This window comes from Halyomorpha halys, unplaced genomic scaffold (genome assembly GCF_000696795.3).
Source record: "Halyomorpha halys isolate HHAL.00 unplaced genomic scaffold, Hhal_1.1 Scaffold164.1, whole genome shotgun sequence".
Lineage (NCBI taxonomy): Eukaryota > Metazoa > Arthropoda > Insecta > Hemiptera > Pentatomidae > Halyomorpha > Halyomorpha halys.
The window spans coordinates 1,446,453-1,462,525 of NW_027108420.1; the positions used below are offsets into that span (position 1 = coordinate 1,446,453).

Here is a 16,073-nt window from a genome sequence, read left to right on the forward strand (position 1 = left end):
TGATAATTGAATAATAAATAATAATTTATTATCAAATATAAATAATTTTTTATTTATGTTTTTCTTCCTCTCTAGAGGAAGGTTACAAGCATGGTTGTGATAAATGTCTATTAATAGTGTTTGCAAAGAAATAATTTTTGACTGTGTTTTTAATGGATAATTAACTAATTAGATATAAATGTTTTGACCTGGGCAGAAGAGCCTGAATGAAGTTTTAGAGTTGTTTTAAATTATATGTTTGCAAAGTAGTATTGAGTAGATGTCCCTGAAGATGGCCGGATTGGCCAAAAAACGTTGGACGAATAAAAGAAATAAAATTTTGAGACTATAATTGGATAGTATTTGAGTTATTTATTAAATTATAATTCTTATTTATATGAAGATTTGTATTTAAGAGTCTGAAAAGACTTTATAAACTAATCAGTCTTGAGTTTTCCTAAAGTCGGGATGATCCTTTTTCTCCATTAAAAAAGTCACATGGTCCCTGACATAAAGAGAACCGCGATTAGCACTAATAAAACAGCACTAGGTTCTACTCCCGCGGGGACAATTTGCTCTTCTATTTCTCTTCTGGCTGAGTGAAGAATGAAATGAAGATAAAAGAGCATTGGAAGAGATTTCTTTGAGCCGGGGGAGTTTTGGGTTTAAAACCGTGACGAATAGTCACCGTGGGAACTGTCCAATGGGCCAATGGACTCAGAGCTTCTCCTTTAAATCTCATCTTAAAGTCCCATCCCTCTATCTCTATAGCTTTTTTTTGTCTTTTAAAAATAATTTTCTAACTTATTAAATTCCTATTAAAACAATTTTTAAAAATGTTGAAAAAAAACACAATATTTTTATGATTTTTTTTAATAATATTTTTATATGAGGCATTTAAATACGAAAGGCATCGAATCCAACTTTGCCTATTAAGAAAAAAAAAAATAGTTTTTAATCTACATTTTGAATAATTTTGCAAAATATTTTAAAACTCCAAATAAAAAGTTTTAAAAAATGTAAATAAAGTGACTTTATCTTATTTAAAAGGGGAATTTATTAAAATTCAATAAACCTTAAAAATCTTGCAACAATAAAAAAATATATTATTTTAATTATTATTTTTTTAAAAAATTTATTTAATGTAATTTACAACTGTACAAAATAATACAATAAGTAAATATGTTTTATATACACTTGAAAATCTTAGGAAGGAACCACCCCACCCATCGGTGGTACTTCAAACATTAATTTAAATTAGAAGGTCCCGTGGACATCTTCTTTTCAGACGCCTCGCAGGATTATCAGGGACTGTTAAGGATGAAAGATTAAGAATTAATGGGTTAGGATGGGTAAGGAGTTTGGAATGAAAAGACGCATATCTGTTTTGGGCCAATTCTGCAACGAATGGGATATTAAGATCTTTGTGAATGAGTTAATTTGTAACGTAATAAGGAGCATCAATGATTTTACGTAGGATTTTGGATTGTAAAGATGGGATGCGGGAGGAATTTGATGGTTTGGTGGAGCCCCAGAGCTCAATTCCATATGTCCAAATTGGTCTGATTATCGTAGTGTATACTAATTTTGTGTAGTGAATGGAAAGTTTAGAGCGTTTGTCAAGTAAGTGTTATAGCAATCGGAATCTATGAGCAGTTTCTTGTCGTTTTGTCCTTGTCAAATAATTATATAAAAGAAATGGATTAAAATATTTTTAGAGAAAAGGGCCTATGGTACCATGAGCTCTTATTGCAGGCAAACCCTCAATTTTTACTCTCAAGGGATTTTTTTTTTGTATTTGCAATAGTTATTCTATTTTAAGGGGCATTGATAAAAAGTCAATATCCCTGAAAAAAAAAATCATGACAATTTAAATATATATATAATTTTAATTATTAAATATTAGTTTCAAACAATTATTTGATAAGGGAATAAATTAAAACGTTTGTATTAAGACTAAAACATTTTCGGAGAAATGGGCCTATAGTACAATGAGCCCTTATTGGAGACAAACCCTTAGTTTTTATCTACGTATCGCTCAAGGCAGTATTTTTTATTTTTATAAGAAGTCAATAACCCTGGAAATCTTTTGACAATTATAAAAATAATATTGTTTTAATTATTAAATATTAGTATCAAATAATTATATGAGAAAGAAATAGAATAAAACGTGTATGATAGGATTAAAACCTGTGATGTCAGGGCCCATGTTCATTCACAGCCTTTCCTTAACTTAGCTAATTCCTTATTTTCAATATCTAAAAGAATTATTTTTTAAACAATATAACTTTCCACCTGTTTTAATTGATTTGTTATCGATAGTTATAGAATAAAAAACAATAATGACAATTTATTTTACAAAAGTTGTTATTTTCGATTGAATGAAGAAAAAACGGCAGTTTTTTTTAGATAAGGATTTTTTTTCTTATTCTTAGTTGTATTTAATTATGGAATGGGATAGGTGAAAGGTTACATAAAGAATGCTCGCGTTTAAGTGAGACTTTAAAAAGAAAAAAAAAATGTCGGGCACGAAAGAATGTTAAAGGGGAAAAAAAAGGCTTTATTAGTTGCAGTTGTACGTGACTGGGCCGAGAATTTTTGGATTCCTCTTTTTTTTGTTCGCCGCAAATTGTCCACTTCTAGTAAAGTAGAAGTTTTCGGTGTTTCGCAAATCGTTTCCCGATTTCTCTGTTACCATTGTCGTAACTTCTCATGCTGTGCGTTCCCACCTCTTTTGTTACTTGGTATTTGCTTGGGTGGTCTCAGGTGCTTTACAGAACAATTCAACGAAAGATCTGGCGGTTAAGAATGATTAACTACTTGAAATTACTCCCCCCCCCTCACAAAAAAAATTCTTTTTAAACTTAGTACTACCTTTTTAGTGGTCCTTTCTCGTTTAATATGGAATAGTGATTTTTTGTTGACTATAGAAATGGATCTTAAGCATTTTAAAATTATGTGGAATACGATTTTAATCACAGCTATAAAATGCACAAAACATAAGTTTATTTATTTATTTTCTTTGTAAAGGATTTAAAATTTCAGGCAGTAGAATATATCTTTTCGTAAACAATATAACAATTAATCTATATTTTTATGTCTAAAACAAGTATATGATGCAATTAAGTATCGTTAATTATTCATGTAGTCTGTGAATAATTTTTTTAATATAAATATAAAAACTATTTATCACCCTTTAATCTGTGATTTCTCTTTTTTAAAAAAAAATATTATAATAAATAAAAACAATAATAAAATTGTTATTCTATTAAAAAAATAAAAATCAACACCTCATTCTGACAACATTTCTTAACCATCCATTATTTTGTAGACTACTTATATAAATTTTCTGATTTCATAAATACTAGAATGAATCATTTATTTGATTTTTTTTTAATGGTATCAAGGTTTTTCTGATTTAAGGAGGTATCTCAGATATTTTTCATTTGAAGGAATATATTTAGAAAAAAAAAATGTTTTAATGATAATTTGTGCTGTAAAACCTTGAAATTTAGATAAAAATATTTTTTCTTTAAATTAATTAAAGGCAACCACATCAATGGTGTTTTTGGGCCTATGTACATCAATGTAATTAATAAAGGGTGTAAATTTTTATAGATTCATGATTTTTAAGTCTGATTAAAAAATCATTTCATGTTTTAGTTTAGGGTGAGAAGTTAGATCACGCAAAAGAAGGTTTTAAATAATAAAATAATGGAAAATTATTTTTTTAATTTTCAGCAAAATATGTTACAAAAAATTCCAAATACTAATTATTTCTACCAAAAAATTAAACTATAATTTATCGGTCTTGATTTAAACGTGTCAATGTCTTCAAAGCCATTGAAATCTAGACCACCAGTAAGTCTAAGTTATTTTTTATCAAAACTTTTTCTTAAAAAAATAGAGCTACAATATTACAAAAAAATGTTTTTCTTGTTTGTTGTACTCACCATTAGTTAACCCCTAAAACGTTTGAATGAGATGTTTTGAAAATTATTCTAAAACATGGCGAGTGGGGTGGCTCATTGCTCAACATGGCTTTTAATTAGGTATTTAAATCACCTCCTCGCACATCCATTGGTTTATAACAGTACTTCCTTCCAAAGTACTCCATCCACGACTCTTAATTGGTTGGTGTTGTACAGATTTATTTTTTATTCTAAAACTTATTATTAATTCATCTAATTACTTCACTTCATTTATCTTCAGCATAATTAGATGCTTTAATAATAGATAGGCCCACAAACTCACCAAAGATATTTTAATTGATAAAACTTGGACAAAACTGAACTGTATAAAACTTGTTTATTGTTTATATTTTATTTGTGAACCTTCTGTATTCATTTTTTCACTACTTATGATTTATGTTTATTTTTTTTAATTACCTTTCCTACTTATTGTGTAGATTTTTTTTTTAAATGTTTCTTATTTTATTTAATATGTATACCTAACAAGGAGATTCAGATATTCTCACTGTGTCATCCAGAAGGAGTTTCTACCTCAACATGTTGCGTATATTTGTTATAGACTTATGGCAAACTGTATAATTAATAAAGAGACTTTTTAAAAAAAATCTTATTTTTATTATCAAATAATCTAATTGTTTAATTTTAAACAATTTTTGAAATGGTGCCACTTCCACAGGGTCTCTTTTACGATTTCTAGACCGACTCTTGGAAACTCCTTTGGAATTCCTGGGATAGAGCGGTATCGTTTGTAGTCAGTTCATGAGGAGTAAATGCGTACGGGGTCTTAGGGGAGGTTTCTGTTTATGCAAGGGCACGCTTCTTCAGGTAACTCTTCAACACCAATAGCATTCCTGGCATTCCATATATTTTAGGCTTTAAATGTCTTAGTTAAAATAGTGAGGAAGGGGCAAGTTCAAACGATAGCTAACATGTTCACACTTTTGGCTAGGAGTTGACTCCCTGTGTATGTTTGAGCGTACTGCTTAGTTTATTTGCGATTTTTAGGTAAGTTCATTGGATAGTTCTTTGTTAACATTGTAAAAAATAAATATCACTGCATAATATTTTAATATTTTTCAGAAAATATATTTACATTTTAATATTTTATATGGTCGTTTCCTATGTAGCCGCCGGAATATTTTTCATATTAAAAATAGTTCAAAATTTTCAGAGGAGGGGAAATAATTTGTTTCACCCCAGTTCTTGATGACTTTAATGAAAACTATAGTTAGTTATTAATTTAACTGACAAATAGTTGACTGCCAAATAGTTGGGAAAAATGAAAAATTGCGGTGGTTATCAAATTGTTACAAAAACATAATTTTTCATTCAGAACTTCGTATCTTTAAAACTTCCTAAACACTAAAAACCTAATGAATCATCATTTACAGAAGAGTAAATTTGCTAAAATTAAATAAAAGCTATTTACGTGAATAGTTCCCGAGATATAATTTTTTAAAAAAATATTCCATATAAAATGTGTTAGTGAAAAGAAGATGACCTTGAGAAGATCTCGAGGCCATCTTCTTTCCAGGTGCCTCGGAAGATTGTCAGGAATGGAAGAGGAAGCAAGGTTAGAAGTATTTTAAACTGGGTCTAATTTGAGTGCCGGCAGAGATTTTTATGTCGTGTAGTTTTTGGGATATATTTTATCATATATCAATTAATCAACGTATTAACTATTAATAAATAATTAGCCTTAGTTGGATTCATTTTAACTGTTTCAAAACGTCACAAAAACTCTCAGTCCAATGTCTCAAAGGGCAGGAGAAATAAGTTATTTCACCCCAATTGTTGATATTTTTAATAAAAATTATATATAGTTACTAGTTAATGGCTCTGCCAACCTTAGTTGGGAAGAATGAAATACGCCGGCTGTTTCTAAACGTTACAAAAAATTAATGTTTCATTCGGAGCTCCATATCTTCAAAACTACCTATAACACAAAAGAGGGTATCATTTGAAGTAAAGTAAATCTGCTAAAATGTGTAATCTAATAGAGCTGTTTAAGTTCAATAATACTCGATATACTGTTTTCCCAAAATCAACGTTTTTGAACAAATAAAGAAAAATCTATATTTTGTTAATTTATTTTGGCGCCCAATCAATATTTTTATAATATGGAGCGTGTCATTATTTTTTTCCCGAGAATTACAAATATAGTGATAACTTCAACACATCACCAATTTACACAAAATTTGGGTACGTATATAACATTTTGCGTAACACCGCACCAAAATGTTTAACAGATGCATACATGGACTCGTCATCATCCTGTTACTCACAATCTGACTTCGCAAAGAAGTCCTAGACGCGTGTAATTATCAAATATGTCATGGTTCTGCACAAGCACAATTGCAAAGTTCTATGAAACGCTTTTTATTTTTTTAAAAGCATTGTACTTAATATGGTTTTGGATATGTTCAATTAACTTTTCCGAGAAACGTTTTGGGACCACCCATTTGTGGTTTTTCCCTATGTAATAGCCATTACTCTTAGCGTTTCAAGCTTGCTCGCCTTCAAAGAAACAATTTAATTATAAATAGGTCAATTAACTCATTCTATAGAAGCATTTATTATTGAAACTTGAAAATTGAAAAATTTTAAATTTTATTAGACCTGGAAAGTTTGGTGAGGTTCTAAAAGTTTGCTTGTTTATGTTTTTTTAAAATTACTCATTTCCGATTTCTACTTCGTGTCCTCAATTTTTTTTCTGAAAGTAAAGCGAAATTATTTATTTTATCTTGAAAACCATTAAATATTTTATACTGAATTAAGAGAATTTTTAAAGAAATAAAAACGCAATCTTACACAAAAATACTTTACAATTGCAGCACTGACATGGCATAAAATGTATAACATTATTTACTATTGTTACATTATTGTGACTCTAGGTCTTATGTGATAGGTGTAGTATGCGGTAGCTGCAGGGAAGCTACTTACACATTAAAACCCGTTTGCCGAGTGTTACTTTACTGCCACGGTAGTAACTGTCGCATTAACTTCATATTAGTTACCGTCATGACAGTTTTTACTTTCTTGAACGTATTATGATTCTAGGTCTAATGTGATAGTGGTCAGTATGTGTAACTGCAAAGAAGCTACATTAAAATCAGTAACACTTTATTGTAATGGCTGTAACTATCGCAGCCACTGAAAATTTTAATACTATATATTTTCCGTTATGATAGTATTTAATATAGTGAAAATATGACCACACTAGATATGGCGTGGTATTTGACTGTGCATGTAGCAGTAGTGAAGTTGCGGTCACGTTTAAATCCGTTCACACGCTGACGGTTTGCTGCAACAGCAGTAACTGCGTTTTAAAAATGCATTGCATGATTTTTTTTTCTGATTTATTAGACAATAATTTTAATTGTACTTCCCTTCCCTTCCTTCTCTTCATGATTTAGAGGATCTGATGCCTATTACGTAATGATTTTTTTTTATAATAACTTTATTGAAATTTACAACTGTATATTACATAATACATTTAGTAAATATGGTCTTAGTTAAAATGGAGTGTTACAGGCGTGTAGAGCAACTACCCTACCCATTGATAGCACTCTAATGACATTTTACATTAGCTGGTCTCGTGGCCATCTTCTTTTCAGGCGCCTGGGAGGATTGTCAGGAATGGGAGAGGATGCAAGGTTAGAAACTAGGGGGTTTGAGTGGTTAGGGAGTTTATAATGAAAGGGGGTTTATTCGGGCTAGATCGGTTACATAGGGAACATTAAGGTCTTTATTTATGATTTTATTTGTGACAAAGTAAGGAGCATTTATTTACGAAGGATTTTATTACATAATGATAAGAGATTTTGCAATAACATTGATTCTTCTCTGAAATGTTTTTTAAAAGGATCTCTATGGTACATACTTCTCGGGTCAGTTGTGGCAAAGGTGTAAATGGCAAATAGTTTTCACAATATTCAAAGAATTTCTTTGGAAAATAAATGTGCAAAACACGAACAAATATGGAACAGATTGTTTAATAAAAAAGTTTTCTTAAAATTTTTATACTATCAAGAAATGTTTTCTTTTTAAATTTATAAGTTATTGTTATTGAGCTAAATACACTATTCTTACAAACAAGTCAAGTTATCGCCATTACATTTATCATTAGTTCAGAACACGATAAATAATAATTTCATGGCTTCAGATATAACTGGTATGGTAAATATTTTCCCCAGTTTATACTCTAGTAATAAGTGAAAACTTCACTTATTTCTTTATGGATTTTTTTTACACCGTTTGAATGATTATATTCTACATTATTAAATTTGATTTTTATATCTTACGGATTATTATATTATATAGAGTTTTTGCAAATTTAATTAATTTAGAAATTTATATTTAGTTTAATAGAATTTATTTTGAAAGCGAATTTTCTATATTTTAACGGTATTACAGATAACAATATAAGAATATAAATAAAGGAATTCCAAATAAATTTTTTTTTTATTAAGATGTTAAGATGAAATCCAGAATAATTTTTAGTAGAAGAGAAATCACGGTTTAAAATAACAGAAATGATTTTATTTGGAGAGTCCCATCCTAAGAACGTTTTTCAAAACCCATTCCTTGTCATTCTGTCACTCTTGATTATTTTACCCATTGTTAAAATTATTAACGGTCTAATTGTGATTTTTCTATTAGATAACTTAAAAACGGATCCGGTGTAGGGGCTCTACTGTACCGTTTACAGAAACATTACATTGACGATAAAAACGATTTCAGATTAAACATGAGATATTCGCGTGGTCGTCAAAGGCAGCGCCTACCAAAAGTCATCATGATTTATTATAATTCCTTATTTCTTCATTTGATTTTCAAAGCATTTTACAATTTCTTTATTCATGAATCCGTTCATTCATGCCGATCAGTGCGAGTGGGCGCCCTTCATGATCTAGTTCGTTAAATATATTCTTGAAATGCCTGATTTTTATTTTTTATAATTTATTTATTATTATTTACAACTGTATGAAAATATATACAAGTAAATTTGCTGTAGGTGACATAGTGACTTGATACAAACATGTGGAGAATCTATACATTGATAGAACTCCAATAACATATCTGGAGGTGAAGATCTCGAGGCCATCTTCTTTTCAGACGCCTAGGAGGATCATTAGGTAATGAAGGAGAGGCCAGGTTAGAAACAAGTGGATTTGGGTGGTTGAGAAGTTTATTATGGAAGGATTGGTATCTGGTTCTGGCCAAATCGGCAAAATTTAGAACATTGAAGTCCTGATGGATGACGATTTGTGACAAAGTAAGAAGCATTAAGGATTTTACGAAGGATTTTGGACCGTAAGGATTGGATTCGGGAGGAATTTGATGGTTTAGTGGAGCCCCAAACCTCAACTCCGTATGTCATGTAGATCAGTCTTTTGTAATGGATTGGCAATTTAGACCGTTTGTCTAGTAAATGTTGTAATAGTCGGAATCGACGAACAGTTTCTTGTCTTTTTAGTCTTGTACGAGGATTCCATGTCTGTCATTTGTCCAGATGTCCTAAGTAACGGATCACAGGAATGAGTGGGGTATTATTAAAAGATACTGTAGGGCAAGAGGTCAAGGGTTTACGATGAAGGGTAAGGTAAATGTGATTTGGTGGGATTTATTGAAATTAATTTTAATCCTCCAGTTTTGGCACCATTTGATAGATTTTAGTAGCTCTTTTCTCATCAGCTAATATGTTGAATGTTCCTTTATTGTTTATGATTTATTGTTTGGTTCCGTTTGGTTGTTTCTTTATTTAGTTATTACCAAACTTTCGCCGTTACTCGTATTTGGTTTTCCCGAAGGTTACGAGGAGGGTTGGTAGCGGAAGGAAACAAGAAGTTGTGGTACTATTTAGTCATTAAGCCTTTAGCTCTAGTACTTAGATCGATGGTGCTTTATTTGGCTCATTAGGTGTAGGTGTGTTGATTATTATTGGTAGAGGTATGTACCCGTTCCGCTCGGCAGCCAATTAGAAAGCGCCTGCCTTTTTCCGTGCTAAATAATTGGTTGCATCAGAGCCTCTTCCCCCGAGCACACCCTAACTCTCTAGAGCAGTTATCTTTGCCGGCACTTTCTCGTGAACTATCTTATGTTTTTGTATTTATTATTAGCTACCAGACCCTATTTTTGCTTTTTTGAGGATATTTTGTGTGGATTTTGTATATACATAAATTGAGCACCTTTGAAACTTTGATATCGATTAATATATAGATGAAATGACAAGACCTGCAACTATAGTAATATTAATGGTGACAGCTGTATATTCCTTAATACTGATCCGATTTAGATAATTATTTTCTTATTCTTTTAGACTATTTGATTATCTATGATATTGAAATATATATATTACATAAAATATGTATAGTTTTCAGATAATAACCCTCATTGTGCTTCTGTATTAGTATTGTCTAGATACAAGTCAGAATTACTGAACTACATAGGTGTGGTAAAAGATTTTTTAGGTTTTTTATGTTAATATTTGTTTTTAATTAAAACTGACGTAACAATGTATGTAATTTTAGCTTGAAATTTCAAATTTTTTTTTCATATATATACATCCAATAAATTTGATTTTTGTTTATAATGGTATACAAGCGCGATACAGGCGCGTTGAGAAACTACCCATTGCTACCACTCTAATGACGTTAACAGGTCTCGTAGCCATCTTCTTTTCGGGCGCCTCGGAGGATGGTCAGGAATGGAAGAGTATGCAAGGTTAGAAACTAGTGGGTTTGGGTAGTTATGGAAGAATTGACATTCTTGTGGGCCTAATATTTCACCTCCACTTTTGTATGTAAATGGGCATTTTCTTTTTTAGGTCAGGGAATTTGACTTCTCAACTCCAAAAAGAAAACTTAAAAGCAACATTTAAACTATAGGAACGTCAGTTTAGTGTAACTTGACTCGAGTAGTTATTTACTGACATGCCAGAGTTTTTTTAAAATTACTCATTGTCCAATTGTCGAACAATATGAATTCACGTTTTTTAATTTATCTTATATATCTTTAAGTATTTAATGTGTTTTTAAAAACTCTATCAGTGTGTCACCAATGTATCACCGTGTTAAATGGAAAAAACTTATGTTAAATGGAGAAATATTTCCTTCTTTTGCCATGTTAAAACAATATAACATGTACCATAGCTGAGAGTCTGTTACTAGGTCTGTCAAATGGAGAAGACGTCACGAAACAGAACAGCTGAGCTTGTCACCGTTTTATTTGTTGTCGTATTAGGTTACTTACTCGTAATTTGTATTTTGTTTTGTTTTTTCTTTTGTCTTGTGTTTTGGACTTTTTAAAAAAATACTATCAGTAGCCAAACTTTTACACTTCTAGTTTTTACTTATTTTAGGCATGTTGTAATAAATTACTGTAATCAAAACTTAGAAGTAAACAATAACATGAAGTTTTGGCAGGAAAGGTTACTAAATAAGTTGCTCAGAAAATCCGCTATGAGCTCTTATACATTTAACATGACTTTAAATAGGGCTGCTCACAATGCTATACTTATAACATTTAACATGGTAAAACATTTTACATTTAACACAATATCATGAATACCCCTAATGTGTTAAAAACCAACGTTGAATCCGATAGACGCATCAGACTTCCTTTTATGTAAACTGTTATCGCGATAAAACTCATTTGACATCGAAGAGAACATACGTATTGGCGAACGAAATTCTAATAGTTTTTGTTATTTATCGATCTATATTTACGTTATTAACTCATGAATATATCAATTAAATATTTTAGTTGGTACATAATTAGGGATACTTTCAGATAAAATTTGAAGTGAGGTTGACTAATGCAAAAATTCTCGAATGAATTCTTACTACGTAATCAATTGCTCATACCTATAAGTACAGGAAGTACTTTAGTATTAGTACTCTACTAGTACTCCTTAAGAAGTACTCAGGACATTATGTTATGAGTATATTAGAACCTTACAAGTATGAGTTATAGAAGTAGTACTTTGGAAGAATTACTCAATACCAGAGAATCACTTTATTATCGTCTATGTTGTTAAGTGAAAAATCATTCCACAACTGAACATATTTTATATTTTTTACTATAAATCATGGATTGGGCTCCTTATGACGACTGCCTAGTCTTAATAATGATGTTTTATTGTTTGCTATGTTGTCTTTTATATTTTTTTATTTATTGGGAACAGAACATAGGAAGTGGTCCGACCAGATGGCAACATGTTTTTGCCGGTTAATTAATTATACTTTTGATTGAAGGGCGCTGTGGAGTTTGCTATGGTTTATAAGCCAAAATTGTTCAATATAAATTAATTTCTAGCGATGAAACTAATAATTTTATTAATAAAAATTCAACTAGATAAAAAATACTAAAATGATAATAAAATATATGAAATGACTTACGTGGAGTATGTAATGAGCTGATGAATTCATAAGAAGTATGGAGTGAATTTGATTAAAAATAATAATGCAGTATATAAAAAAAAATGCATACATAAAAAATATAAGTATACAATATATACTACAATTATAATATGTACACAATGTAACATGATATCTTATGTTTAACCAATTGCATCGATAATTACAAATAGGGACAATAGAAGATTACGTCAAAAGAAGGTCCATGAAAGTCCACTCTCATTTATCTACAGTTAAAGGAGCAGTGTCCAACTTGGGAAACACAACCTCAACCCGAAGACTGAAGCTCAGGCTGCTCCAGGACATCCTGTTATAAATTCTATATTTTTCAGTTATTGCCACTCTAAAATGTTATATTATCTGAATTCCTTTTTTTTTTCTCTTCATCTTTTTCTTAAATTCACTTTCTTTTTTTTTCATTAGGAGTCAATTATTTTTATAAACCCATCAATGTTGTTTTTGTTATTAACTTTACTTTTATCGTTTATTAAGAATTATTATTTTAATATATTTATTTTATCTTAATTTTTTGTTTCATTTATAATAATGTATATCGTGAGGGGTGTCTCTTGTACGAGACTATCCCCCCATAATCGATTGTTCAAAAAAAAATATATATACATATACATTACCCACCAGGCCGATCTGGTATTAAATAAATAAATAATATCTTATATGAAGAAAACAATAAAATGAGGGAGCATTAAAATTAAAGATATAAATATATCTAAATAAATAATACATATAATTAATTCAATAAATAAATATATTTATATATTTAAAAAGATTAAATCTGCACTGCTACAACCCATGAAGGGTCTGGGGTGTAGTAATTTGTAAAGAAGTACTGTTGCTAGACCAACGGCTGTGCAATAAGGTGATTTGATCAGGCCCGACCTCCAGATTTATTCCCTATTAAGGGTACTTACTTAACGAGGCTGGGAAGAGGACTCCGGATGGCTCCTGAAAATATCTGCCACAGTCGGATTCCAATCCAGGTCCCTGGAGTTAGTAGGACAGTGCCTTACCATTGGCCTTTAATACTCCCACAATTAAATAAATATATATATATTTCGCAATCAGGAATTCAGAATAAAAAATTTATTGATATCGCAATCTGCCATCGTGTCCGGTTTATATTGACTTTAGAACAGTGACTTCGAATCTTACTAATTATGGTTTGTCTTCTCTATTTGGTTGTCGGTTGTGCCCACACCGCTTCCCACTAAGATCTGCCCACTATGTTCCCACAAATACTTTTTCTTTTTTCTGTTTACAATCCTAATAGTCCATTTTTTTTACTTGTATCAGTCTAGTAGTAGTAGGCACTTTAACAAAAAAAAAAAAAAAAGAAAGAAAGGATATACCTCTATTGTAGAGCTCAGAGCAAATATTTACTTTAGATATAAAATATTATAATTTTTTTCCGAATTAAACTGATATTTTTGCGCCAGTAGTAGACATCTAAATTTAGAATAGAATCTAAATCTAGAAATTAAAACTTCCTAATTATATTAAAAAGTATGCAAACTCTCTAAAAAAAAAATTTACAAAACTTACCTTTTATCTGATTATGTTGAATGCCATGTCAATATGGAGAATATTTCTTTACTAGGCAATAAAAACAATCTAAGACTTTCTTAATTCCAGAGATATTTCTAAAAGAAACTCTGAACTAGGGAATTTTTAAAATAATGGCAAAAGTGATACATTTACCTTGATATTTATTTTCGTATAATTTATTATTAAAGACAAAATTTTCTGGAGTATTTTGTTTTAAGATGTACAATATGAGGGATGTCTCACCGAAATTGAGAGATGAATTGAAATGGGATACTCTATGATATTTTAATTCTAAGCTCTAAATCGTAAAAAAAAAAAATTAGTATTTAAAACTGCCTTCATTCATTAATTTATACTTTCTTAGGTAGTTTTCGATTTAAATAATTTTTATTACAATTTATTGAACTATAGAACTTTAGAAAGGTGGGTTTTTACTGGATAATTTATTATGTAACCTTAATTTTATTGTTAATTGCTACTTAGAGCTTACTTTTAGAATTTTGTTTAACAATTATTTTACGTTCTTCTTTTCTTTTTTTTTTCTTAATTGGGGCGATGTTTTATCGTTAAGTTATGAATTGAGTATAAAATTATTTGAGTAGAAAATTACGATTTTAATCTCTTTTATGGAACCAAAGAAATAAAAAAAAAATCAATATTAAATAAAAATAAAAGTATAAGTAAAAATTTTCCTGACTTCGTCTTAAAATCCATTAAATATCATCAAAGTTTCATTTTCTGTACTACTGAAATTGCTTGAGAATTCTGGTTTGAATTAGATTAAATTAAGTCTCGTTACGTTAATCATTTTTGAAGTTATGTTAAATAATAATTATTAATTTTAGTGATAAATTCTGAAATATTTAAGCGTTGATTATTAACCCAGGGAAAAGGAAGGCTAATTAGTATTATTATTTAATAGAAATAAGAATTTTTTTAATATATATTTTTTTTTTATTAATTTCCTCCATGATTTTTTTATTCGTCTAACGTCATAATGTGTACGTTCATAAATTAATATTCCTGCTCAAATTTTTTTTTTGCAATATCTATGACTTATATTTTTCTTTTTCGAATCTATGTTTGTATAAAACTATTTATGCATAAATTTCCACTACTTTATAGGTTGTCCTTTATAGGTATCAGTTAGTCCACTACTCAATTACTCTGTGGCCAATACTCTTGAGAGATCTATTAGTACAAGCAGCTTTCTCTCTCTGAGGTTAGTCGTCTTGTTAATTGCATTACGGAACTTTATGTAACTGCCCATCAAGTAAAGACCATCACTCCAATATCTTCCTCTACCTTTCTAGGGCACATCCGCAACTAATAAATGTATATAGTTGAACCCCGTTTATTCGGAAGAATGTGATCAAGGATATTCCGGATAAGGCAGAATTTTAAACCAGATAGTACTCGATGCATAAAATCCTGCCCATAGAACATACATCTGTTAAAGTTTTAAAAGTTAGTGGCTATCATACTAAACACGGAAACGTGTTGGTGGAAGTTGAAAACTCTTATAATTATATATTTATCTAATTAATGTAATAAGTAATGTATTAGGCATTTTTAATGTTTTACCTATATTAGAACTACTATAATATTTACTACTCATAGGAAGATAAACTTCATAAATTACTATATAGTCCATAAAACAAGCTTTAATTTGAGTGCTAATAAACAAGTGTACGTCGAATGGTTTTGGAGATATAGATTTCTCAAAATATATATTAACTTACCACTTATCTTTCAGTACGTTCTGTACAACATTTTTATGAAATATTGCTTTTTGAAAAGCTATATCTCGAGAAATATTGAACATTAATAGCTCTATTAGGGCTCATTTTAGCAAATTTATTCTACTTTAATTGATGTTATATTAGGTTTTCTAGTTTTGTTGATAGTTTAAAGATATTGAGCTCCGAATGAAAAGTTAATTTTTTGTTTACGTTTTGAAACAGCCGCAATTTTTTATTTCCCCTACCTATACTTGGCAGACCTATCACTTTTGACTTGTAATTATACTTAATTTTTATCAAAGTAATAAAAAATTGTGGTGAATAACTGTGTTGTTTCTGCTCTTGGGCCCTTGCACTATAAGTTCAGAGCCCTTATACGAATCCTCAGCGCAATCTGT

General features: G+C 29.9%; 1 protein-coding gene across 1 annotated transcript in view; it reads left to right on the plus strand.

The window, feature by feature from the left end:
* The window catches only part of LOC106678866 (UBX domain-containing protein 6), a 99,742-nt gene that overhangs the window by 83,211 nt on the left and 458 nt on the right, over positions 1-16,073 (plus strand). The gene's annotated exons all lie outside the window — the stretch shown is intronic.